Source organism: Octopus bimaculoides, chromosome 2 (genome assembly GCF_001194135.2).
Source record: "Octopus bimaculoides isolate UCB-OBI-ISO-001 chromosome 2, ASM119413v2, whole genome shotgun sequence".
In the NCBI taxonomy this organism is placed as follows: domain Eukaryota; kingdom Metazoa; phylum Mollusca; class Cephalopoda; order Octopoda; family Octopodidae; genus Octopus; species Octopus bimaculoides.
In genome coordinates, this window is record NC_068982.1 from 6,744,261 (window position 1) to 6,756,480 (window position 12,220).

General features: G+C 33.5%; 2 long non-coding RNA genes across 2 annotated transcripts in view; both read right to left on the reverse strand.

Moving 5' to 3' along the window:
* LOC128250439 (uncharacterized) overlaps window positions 1-12,220 on the reverse strand; it is a 161,656-nt gene that overhangs the window by 118,429 nt on the left and 31,007 nt on the right. The window lies entirely within an intron of this gene.
* LOC106883100 (uncharacterized) overlaps window positions 9,336-12,220 on the reverse strand; it is a 5,771-nt gene continuing 2,886 nt past the window's right edge. The window contains exon 2 of the long non-coding RNA XR_001411070.2: window positions 9,336-10,008. This is a non-coding gene — a long non-coding RNA (uncharacterized LOC106883100). The remainder of the gene's footprint in view (window positions 10,009-12,220) is intronic.

A 12,220-nucleotide genomic window follows, 5' to 3' on the forward strand; every position in this document is an offset into this window, starting at 1 on the left:
TATATATATATATATATATATATATATATATACATATGTCTATACATGTATATGAACAGATACCAAGGAACTAGTATACATAATTTACTTGAAACAATTCAATTTAGAAGAACTAATAACAATTTACTTGCCCAGAGCATTTGACTTTACTTTGTTTCGGACAGAAATTTATTCAAATTATCTTGGTGCTAGAAATAAAAAGTTTTTAAAATATTAAGTAGAGTTAAAACTAGATTTAGCAATATACAACAAAGCCGATCATTTTGATAACTTCTGGGCACTGTTTCCTTGTATTAATTTTATTATGTGATTTGGGTCATGGATCTCATTATACACTGTATGGTACGTTATTTCTGCATCTTTACAATTTCGTTTGTGCAGATTACAAAAGGTCCAGTGAAATAATATCAAACACTGATTAATCCCATTGTTGAAAATCTAATATAAACCATCACTTTAGATAATAACATGTTAGCTTCTTGAAAGAATATCGATTTAGAAACTTGATTTTATAGCCTTGTTTTATGTATTTATGTGTGAGGGTGTGCATGTATACATATGTGTGTGTGAGAGTATATGTATGTGTATACATATGTACATTACATGTACAAATATATATATGTATGTGTATGTGTATCTATCTATCTATCTATCTATCTATATACATATATATATATATATACATATATATGTATATATATACATATGTATATATATGTACAAACATGCATCCATGCATATATATATATATTTATTTATTTATATATACATACATTACACACACATATATATACATACATATACATACACACATAAATATAAACGTATATACATACATACACACACACACACATAAATATAAACGTATATACATACATACACACACACACACATATATATATATATATAGATACATATATGCATTTATGCATACATACACACATACATACATATAAGATATATTCCAAAAGTTTGCAGACTTTTTGGGGAGAAACATTTAATTTCAAAGAAATACAAATCTCTAATTTCTCTCAAAGTAGGATCCTCTAACTTCGGCGCACTTGTTGTAGTTCTTCAGCTACCTTCTGAAGGACCCCTGGAAATCCTCCAAATAAAGGCGTCCGGCACCTTTGTCACAGCCCCCTTGACTTTCAAAACAAATGCCCCTGAAGTTCTCCAGCTTGGGAAACAATCAAAAGTCACAAAGGGCATGGTCTGGGCTCTAGGGAGGCTGGGGAATAGTTTTGCTTTGCATCTCTGTGAAGTGGTTAGTTAGCCGGGTCCTGAGTAATGAGCACCCTAGGAACAATCGCTGCACAAATTTTGCACATGTTCAGATCTATATGAATAATTCTAGAAATTGTATGCTTATTTACATTATTTACATCTTGTTTGTTGTTAACACAAAGTTTCGGCTGATATACCCTCCAGCCTTCATCAGGTGTCTTGGGGAAATTTCAAACCTGGGTTCTCATTCCAAAGGTATTTTTCAATGTTATTATTATTTGATTCCAGGCAATGACCTGAATAATAATAATAATAATGATAATAATAATATTAATAATAATGATAATATATATATATATATATATATATATATATATATATATATATGTATATATATATATGTATATATATAAATCAAAATCGCTGATGTGGCCGATGACAATATCACCTGATTGGCAATCATGCCAGTGGAACGTTGAAAGCACATCCAAGTGTGGAGTGTAACCAGCCCACTTATGAGTACCCCTCATTCATTGGACAATAAACTTTGCTTGCGAAGACCTATTAAGGCAAGTGAAATCAAGTCAAAATTGCTGACGTGGTCGATGACAGTACCCCCTGATTGGCACTCGTGCCAGTGGAACGTTAAAAGCACATCTGAGCGTGATTGTTGCCAGGGCCACGGATTGACTCCCGTGCCAGTGGCACATAAAAGGCCCCATTCGAGTGTGATCGTTGCCAGCGTCGCCTTACTGGCACATGTGCCGGTGGCACATGAAAAACAACATTTGAGTGTGGTCATTGCCAATGCCGCTGGACTGGCTCCTGTGCAGTTTTTGAGCATGGTCGTTGTCAGTACTGCCTGACTGGCCCTTGTGCCGGTGGCATGTAAAAGCACCCACTACACTTTCAGAGTGGTTGGTGTTAGGAAGGGCATCCATCCAGCTGTAGAATCTTTGCCAGATCAGAATGAGACTGGTGCAGCCTTCTGGCTCACCAGTCCTCAGCCAAACCATCCAACCCATGCCAGCATGGAAAATGGACGTTAAACGGCGATGACGATGATAAGTGTGAGTGAGTGAGTGAGTGAGTGTCAGGTGGCGGGTTCAGGGTTTGGGTTGTGTTGTTGGAGAATGGATAATCTTGAGGTCGTCACATGCAATACACCTTGCTCCAGAATTCTTCTCATTGTCTGATAAGCCTGTTAAGATCACTGATGTCTGTGCTGGTGGTTCTTCTGACAGGGCGTTGATGGTATCTTTCCCCAAGTATTGCTTTCTCTTGAGAGACATCAGACCTCTGTTCTCTTTCAGAACCTTTAGCTGTTTATCTTCATCATATTTTCTGATGTCTTCTTCCATCCAACGTCTGATCATTTTACAGGTGTCAACGTATTCAATGTTCAGAATACTTGTTCCGCTTCTCTTCATTTGCCGATGCTTCTCTCTGACCTGTTTGGTTTCTGCCGGAAGCTTCTCTTTTTTAGGTGGCTTATTATTTCCAGCCATCATTGCAGCTGTATCCATTTTAGTGGTGGGGATATTCTTTGAATAAGAGCTGAGGTCATTGTCTGAATGATGTTGTTCCAAGGCTTCAAACCTGTTAGGAGTAGTGGTGGTGGTGGTGGTGGCGACAGTTGCAGCGGCGGTGGCGGCAGTGGTGGTAGTAAAGTACTTCTTTCTATTTATTTCTTAGAGCAGCTCCTAATCTTAGCAACTAATTAAAAGTTTAAAGTAATTATATAGGTTTGATATATATATATATATATATATATATATATGTATATATATATGATCTGATGCACATTTTTAAGTAAAGAGAAAATATAGTAATTTGATGGATGAGGGTCATAATATCACGTTGGATTGATGTTGAAAGATTGTTCTGTTACAAACCTTACAAACATGCCATGCAACAATTGCAAAACACAAGAGTTATTGAGAAAGGCAATATGATCATTACCATTTTATCAATAATATCCATGTTAAAATAGCACTGCACATCCATTCTTGGTGTAGAACAATGTTGTAGAAAGTGTGTTAAATATGGACAGAAACAGATAAATTGTTGAATATTGACATCAAACTCTTTGCTATTTCCTTATTCTATATCATTAATTATGACATGCAAGGTTTCTTTATGAAACAAGGCTGAAAGATAACTTAAGGTTTGTTATGTTGTTAAAAAATATAATAACTAACACTGGAATTAATTTAATAGCAAATATTGGACGTTAAACATGCTAAAACTGTAGAATATCAAAAGAAAATCTGACCTATCTTGCTTAGAAATTTTGGTAAATTAACAGGGAAATTTATGATAGTAACAAAGTAATGTAATACAAGGGAATGGTTCAGTAACATTGTGGATCTTGTTAAAATAACATAGCAAAGAACAAACATTGACTTGCAAGTATTATTGTATCAGAGCCACAAAACTGCATTCTCAAAGTGAATGCATTCTATTCAAAGAATATTCCTATCTAAATTTATATTTCTTTTATTGAATCCGCATTTTTTTTACAATATAGTTAGGCCTGACTTATTATTAATGTTGCTTTTGTGTATCACCAACATGATCATCCTTTCACTGGATGTATTATATTTCTTGAGAGCAAAGCTCCAACTGTGCGATGTTCACTGTTGTTCTGCCTCCATTGTTTAGTTATCATTTTACTTCAGGCAGCAAGTTTGGAATCATTCAAAATTGTGTATTTTTACTTTGTTTCTGTTATGAAACTGAATTTCTCTGTTGCTATATTACCATAGTAATCACCGATTTTCAGTAGGTATGTGTGTGTACATACATACATATATATATATACGTCCCTCTACACACATCTGCTATTGGTGCATTATTGTCTTACAAATTAATGTAGGCTTAGTACTGTATCTCTTCAGACACAAACGTATATAACAAATCAAATCAAATAAATCAGTTATATTAACCTTCCTTCCCAATATTTCTGATGTTATTTTTCTTGATTAGCATCAGGATGCCCCACACTGGGCACATTTACAATCAACAACATTCCAGCTATGGCCATCTTGTAATACCAAATTGTCCAATATGGCTTTCTTTTACTTAAGACGGCTGGAGAAGATTTGAGGAATTCAGCTGCTAATTTTAGCCATTCGAGGATCCCATTGTTAGAGTAAGGAATTTACTGCATCAATTATCTAGTTATAATATAACATTTTATATAGTTATCAGCTGGCTGATGATATTTAAAATGTTAGAATATCAATTATGAGACAATATTATGAATCAAAATTTCGTCTGTCTTTACATTCTGAGTTTAAATTCTGCTGAGGTTGACTTTGCCTTTCATCCTTTTGGGGTCGATAAATTAAGTACCGGTTGCATACTGGGACCGATCTAATCGACTGGCTGCCTCCCCCAAAATTTCAGGCCTTATGCTTAGAGTAGAAAAGAATTTTACGAATCAAAACTTCATCTGTCTTAAAATTCTGAGTTCAAATTCTGCCAAGGTTGACTTTGCTTTTCATCCTTTCGGGGTCGATAAATAAAGTACTTAATTGGGTACTAGGGTCGATCTAATCCACTGGTCCCACCTCCCCAAAATTTTGGGCCTTGTGTCTAGAGTAGAAAAGAATATTACGAATCAAAGCTGCTTGGTGTTGTGGTTACTTATCTCACAGAACAAAACTGGACAACAAAGCAATCATGAAATGTTATGCTGACGTTTCCAGTTAGTGACCCCTAAGTAGAAAAAAAAAATCTTAGTTTAGCAGTAAAGACCATTCAGCTAGAATTTTCAAGGTACAGAATTTCGTTCTTTGAAGCAGCTTACTGCCCACTTTTCAAAGTGCAGCCATGGCTGTGTGGAAAGCAGGTTGCTTCCTGACCACATGGTTCTAGGTTCATTCCCATTGCATGGCACCAAGGGCAAGTATCTTCTACTATAGCTTTGGGCCAACCAATGCTTTATAGTGGATTTGGTAGGTGGAAACTGAAGGAAGCCCATCGAATATAGGTATATATCTATGTATATGTGTCTTTGTGTCTGTCTGTGTGTGTTTGTCCCCTACCACCACTTCACAACTGGTATTGGTTTTTCTTTTATTCTTTTACTTGTTTTAGTCATTTGACTGTGGCCATGCTGGAGCATCACCTATAGTCGAGCAAACCAACCCCAGGACTTATTCTTGGGAAATGGTATGAATGCATATCAGAAAGTAAATTCTAGTAAAGTCACCTTAAGAACACATGATTACATTAAACAGGGTTTTTGATTAACTCTTCAGCATTTAGATGACTTCATTAAATTTATTTATTTATATTGTTTTGAATTAATCATACATTACTTTGTAACTTTGAGATTTTTATGATATGATTATTTTTAGGATGACATTGTTGGGTAAGTGTGAGAAGTTGGATCTGGCTGATCTTAACATAAAACAAGTGGAATATATGAGTCAGATATGGCTTGAACAATTACGTCAATTGGCTAAAGACAAGATTAGATCTTTTGGATAGACTCCAAACTGTTTCTGTCTACCTAATTTCATTCTCAAGGCTTTGGTTAACTTGAGAAGACACTGGCACGAAGTGTTGCTGTAGCAGTGAAAATGAAACTATATAGTTGTGAGGCAAACACCTTAATGAATCAAGCATTCCTTTAACCATGTTTCTGCAATTCTATCAATTCTACTTGCAGTTTTCTATGGCAATGACCTCGCTAGAATGTCTTTTCATGTGCCACCGGCACAAGTGCCAGTAAGGCGATGCTGGTAACGATCACGCTCAAATGGTGCTATTTATGTGCCACTGGCACGGAAGCCAGACAGTTGCTCTGGCAACGATCACGCTCAGACGGTGCTCTTAGCATTCCACTGGTACATGTGCCATCACGATTTCGTTTTCACTTGCCCCAACAGGTCTGTTAAGATTATAAGGTATCTTGGTCAAGTCAAAAGTTTTGAAAAATCAATCTGAAGTTTGCGTTCAAACAACAACTGTTTGAAATTGTATTAAAAACTAAATCTGTCAACAACTCAAGATTTCATTTGCTGCCAATAATGTAATGTATTTATTGAACATAATGTAATGCATTCAATGTCAATATGATAACGATTTCAGATTTTTTGGTTCATTCTGACATGTTTTTAATTATTTTGTATAGATTACTGTGATAATATTTTAGTAGATTGCATTCATTTAATTAACAAGCACTTTACAATCAATTTTATTTTCAAATAAGTCAATAGCTTCCAGTGAACTTGACACTTTTATTTCAGTATTTTGCCATTGACTTGAATGAAATCAATATTTTAATCTAAAGACTGATTTAACTTGTCAAGTCATTAGCTATATAATACATATGAGCAATTTATCTTTGTGTTGTTTACTTGTGACTCCCTTCTCTTTCAACAAATGATTAATTCAGCAAGCTAGAATCATATTAATCACAGAACTGTTCGAAAAGGTCTTGATTTTTCAAACCTCTTGAGAAGACGAAGATTATCAATCATATTGCTGATAAAATTGATTAGTGAAAAAATATATATATAAAGTGAAAATGATCAATTCTCAGTTTTGTGGAGAAACAATTGGTAAAAAAGTTGGAGATTACATATAAAAATAAGAAACAAAACACAAAGATAGATACAATCGTTTTTAATTTTGATGAGTTTGGAATATTTTAAATGGCAATACGGAACTAATATTCTGTTATACCCAGCTTGTTAATATTGGATTCAAATTTAGGTACAAGACCAGTAATTTTGAGGAAGGGGGCTAAATCGATTACATCAACCACAGGGCTCAGCTGGTACTTATTTTCTTAACTCTGAAAGGATGAAAGGCAAAGTCGACCTTGGTGGAATTTGAACTCACAACATAAAGATAGACAAAATGCTTAGCAGCATTTTGCCTGGCATGCTAATGGTTCTGCCAGCTCGCAGTCTTTCCCAACTTAGTAATATTGGTGTTATATATATAATGTTAGAATATTTTTACATTTTAGAGATTTGAAAGGAATGAATAACACAAGATGAGTGAAAGGTATCGATCTATGGTATGAGTAATGCAAGAAACATGACAGAGCAAAATATCTAATCTAGGGGGTCTACTTAATAATGCAAGAGAAAAACTACTTGTACTTAACTGTACTGCTTACTTACATCAATGTATCAGTATCCAACTAGGTGTTTCTACAATGGTTAAGCATCAACTCGGTTAATGATTAAGCTGCTTTGCTTTCATAAGATCACAAAATTAATATACAAACTCTAATGGCATCTTAATCATACATTTCCATTTACATAGTCTTATCTGTACCCAATTTTGCTTCACAGAAACATGACAATTTATTTATATGAGAAGAGGGGATTAGCAGAAAAGCTATTAACCATAACTGTATTTCAAACTAACTCACCACTTCAGTTTGTGGATAAATACAAACTGCTACCATTACAAATAAATCAGTTTATCCTTCCATTGCTGAAAGACTCCCCCTCATTGCATAAATTCACATAAATGAGTGAATTCTATATAACAGCATTGACAAAGAATAGTAGTTATAAAGATCTTATTCTCTAAAAGAGAAATACAGAACAATAAATATCAATTAATTAGAGACAAGACCCTTGAGATAAATCTCAGCAAAGAACGGATCTAAAATTATCTGAGATCAGATAATTATGACAAAAGAAAATACAAGAACAAAATCACAGATATATATATATAAAAAAACAGCTAATGCTTAACAGATTTCCTTCATTTCAGTTAAAGTGGAATTTTTATCAGTTTCACAGGTTTTGTCCTTTTAGAAAATGTTCTCCAATAAATGTTTCGTCTGTAATTTATGATAATTAATTCTAGAATTAAAATTTTATGAAAATTTACTTTTTAGCAAATGTTCATATTGTCATTTAATCACTTCCTCTATAGCTAAATAATAATTCTTTTCTACTCTTGGCATAAGGCCTGAAATTTTTGGGGAGGAGGCCAGTTGATTAGGTCGAACCCAATATGCAACTGGTACTTAATTTATCAACCCCGAAAGGATGAAAGGCAAAGTCGACCTCAGCAGAATTTGAACTCAGAATGTAAAGACAAAGTACTTCTAAGCATTTCGCCTGGCATGCTAATGTTTCTGCCAGCTGACTGCCTTAATAACACTGTATATTCTTTTCTACTCTAGGCCCGAAATTTTTGGGGAGAGGGCCAGTTGATTAGATCAACCCAAGTATGCAACTGGTAATTAATTTATCGACCCCAAAAGGATGAAAGGCAAAGTCGACTTTGGTGGAGTTTGAACTCAGAACATAAAGACAGACGAAATACCAATAAGCATTTCGCCCAGCATGTTAACATTTCTGCCAGCTCACCTCCTTACTATAATCTTTTCTACTCTAGGCACAAGGCCCGAAATTTTTGGGGATGGGGTCAGTCGATTAGAAGGACTCCAGTACACAACTGGTACTTAATTTATCGACCCTGAAAGAATGAAAGGCAAAGTCGACCTCGGTGGAATTTGAACTCAGAACGTAAAGACAGACGAAATAGTGCTAAGCATTTCACCCAGCATGCTAACATTTCTGCCAGCCTACCGCTCATAAATACAAATTGAAAAGATGTTAAGATGTTGTTTATTCACTCAAGGCTTCTGTTCTACTAACATTCTTCCTCCATTAACCTTCTAACTGCAGAATTCTGATGTATCCACTTAAAATTTCATTACCCTTAACTAGAGAAAACAGGTTTATATACCAATCTCTCTTTTGTTGAGGAGTGTCCAGTTTGAATATTATTTTGTTCTAAAATATATCGTGTCTTGAATGGCACGACAATGTAGAGTGGATATAATAACTGTTATAATTTAACTATCCATAGTCTGATATAATAATATTTCGGAATATAAAAATTCCTTCTTCAGATAATCGCTAGGAATTGATCAAGTCACTGCTATAATCAGTTTTCCAACAATACTCTGCTATTATTTTGTTGAGATATGCCAAGTTTAATAAAGCAACATGACTTGCAGAAAATACCAATTATACTTTTTGGAGAATACTTGATGCTTTCATGTTTACATCATTAAAGAAACACTTTACTTTAATCTTAATATGAATGACTAAAAATTAAAACTTTTGCGATAACATTTTATAAACACACTTTGGAAGTGTCAGTTGTGTTTGGTATTTTACAGACAAGAGAGTAAATTTTTAGCACAGTATAGCTGTAAAAACAACAGAAAGATTGAGTTTTTTTACCCTTGTAAGATGGAAACTTTTTTCCAGCACCAGAGTCGTCTCAAGTAGGTCAATTTTAAGATCTAAAGGCATTTGTAGGTATTATATTGTGTTTCTACAAATACTTGACACATATGTGTATACATACAACAGATCTATAACGGTGGGAAAACAGTTGTTTAATATGAGTGGAATGTCTTTTTCATTTCTCTGTTTCTAAGTGATTCATAAGTTGACAAAGTGATTTGTGGGAATTGCCTAGTTCATCAGAAGCCCCTTTTATTTTGATTTCTGGGGACAGTTAAGCAAATGTTTGAGCCACAAGCATTTCATCTTCTTCAGTCATAACACTGACCAGTTGACCACTTGTCTGTGCATTACAAATGGGCCCAGTCTGTACAAATTTGTCATGTATTCTGCAAACTGTTAATCTTCACAGTGGTGGTCTTTGAAATTCTTCGGTTCATTTCTATCTAACCATTTCCGCATTCTCTGTTTTCCAGTTCTGCTTCATGATCCATTTTCATTCACTGTTTCTCAAATTTCCACTCATACTAAATTCCTGAAATAAGGAATTATTATTTTATTATGGAAAGAACCGGTTAAAATTAACATAGAATCATAGAATTCTTACCCTCAAAAAGAAATAGAGAAATGAAAAGAATATTTCACTTATATTAAGCAACTTTTTGCCTATTTTTGCCAATGACTGTATATATATTTTTTATCTACTAAATTTCACTTACAAAATATTGATGAACTTGAGACTATAACAAAGTAGGTCATTTGCCAAGGTGTCATACTTCAGGATTGAACCTGAAAACATGTGATGAGTAAATAAACTTTTGAACCACATGACCATGCCTGCAACTTTGTATATTTTATGCATTTCCTGCACCAAGCTGTCAAATGATCTAAATTGTTAAAATTAAAGTTTTGTACTCAGGTACATAAAATTTTGAAATGCTTTAAAGGAAATGCTTTTTAATGAAAATTTCATATTTTATTTGAATTCTTTATTTATATTTATTGGAGATTTATTTTCAAAAGGGAGAGGAAACTTTTGTAAAATGTCAGTTTCTACTTTTCTTTCTAATCTACCTTTATATGATGAAATATTTTTATTATTTGAATAATGCCCTTTTTTTTAAGTTACTCATATTTGAGATAGCATTCTCATTCAAACAGCAAATCTATTTAAATAGTAATTATGAAAATAATGTAGAATTCCTTCTTCAATTATTTTTTTCCCAAAGTAATTACAACAATATTGAAGCATAGATTTTTAAGGACTTTGATTAGATGTTTAATTCTGGAAAAAAAAAAAAAAAAAATGCTGTTTCTTTTCTTTCTGAAATACAAATCCTATAACGTGTTAACTGTGCTAATTAATGTTCTTTGGTAGAATCAATTTGAATTATTCTGTAACATTCTTGAATTTAGGATTGTAATTGCATATAAAGTATTTAATCTTTTAACACCTTCACCAGAAAATTGCAGTGTATTATATAATTAGAATCTCTGAATAACATTCAGTGTTCTAAACATTCATAAACATGCTTCTTCCTGTATGAAAAATAAATATGAAACATTTGCAGTTCTGGAAAAATACTTTACTAAAAATTCTCATCTATCTTTAGCAGATAAAGGTGAGTATGTTTTTGTGAATTAACGTGGAATTGGCATAATTAAATTATACAATATTACACTAATTTGCTTTTGCAAAAGAAACGGTGAAGGCTTCAGTTTAATAGCCAATACACACATGTTGGTTTTTATACAAGATAACATTTACGTGTGATAACATTTGCTTTCCTATTGGTTGTGTAATGTACAACGAAGTGTAAAACCACTTACAGAAACATCACGATTTAGACAACAAATATTTTGAATTCAATCAGGCAATCATTCATTAATAGAAATGTTTCTTAATCTGATACTAATTTACAAACATTTATATTGTACTGTAGCAGCAGTGGTATGGGGGTGGGGGCGTATGCTGTAATAACACATCAATGCATCCACCTCCTGGTGGATAATTCCTCTGCGCCACTCTGGCAACAACCCTCCAATTCATGGGTTTCTTTAGTTTGTCATTGTTGGTGAGGGTTTTACAAGGTCGAAGGGCAAATCTTACTTTAAGCTCTTTTGGTCACCTTTTACAAAATGCAAATGAAATTTTGGATTTATTCTTTAACATACCTTTGCTTAAAATTCAATTGTTAAAAGACAATTCAGCATATCAATGTCATATTGTGGCAATTTGTTGTGTCTATTCAGTTTTCTATGATGATGTGAGAAAAACAGGGGTTATAAAATTTCTTTACAAGTTGGAATATCAGAAATGCTTGGCCTCACAGAGAAACTGTAGGAGTTATTTAATATTACTGTAGACTTTTCTTACTGATTGCCACTGAAAGTTTTGTATTCGGGTATACTTATATATATATATATATATATATATCTCATAAATATACATATATATATATATCATAAATATACAGGAATTATCATTGAGTTGCTTCTCCAACATACTGAAAATTTAGAAATAGCAGTCAAAGAACTACTGATTCTAAACTACAAATTTTTCTCTAAATGAATGCTGATATTTATGGCACACATAGAACAAAAAACCGGAGGGGAAAGCATAAACAAAACAAGTCTCTAGTTAACCGGATACGATCGTTTCATGGTTAAGAGAATGAAAATTTCCCTATTCCAAATCATCAGTCCCATATTCTGATAAATTTGAAAGTGTCTCTAAAAAAATTCAC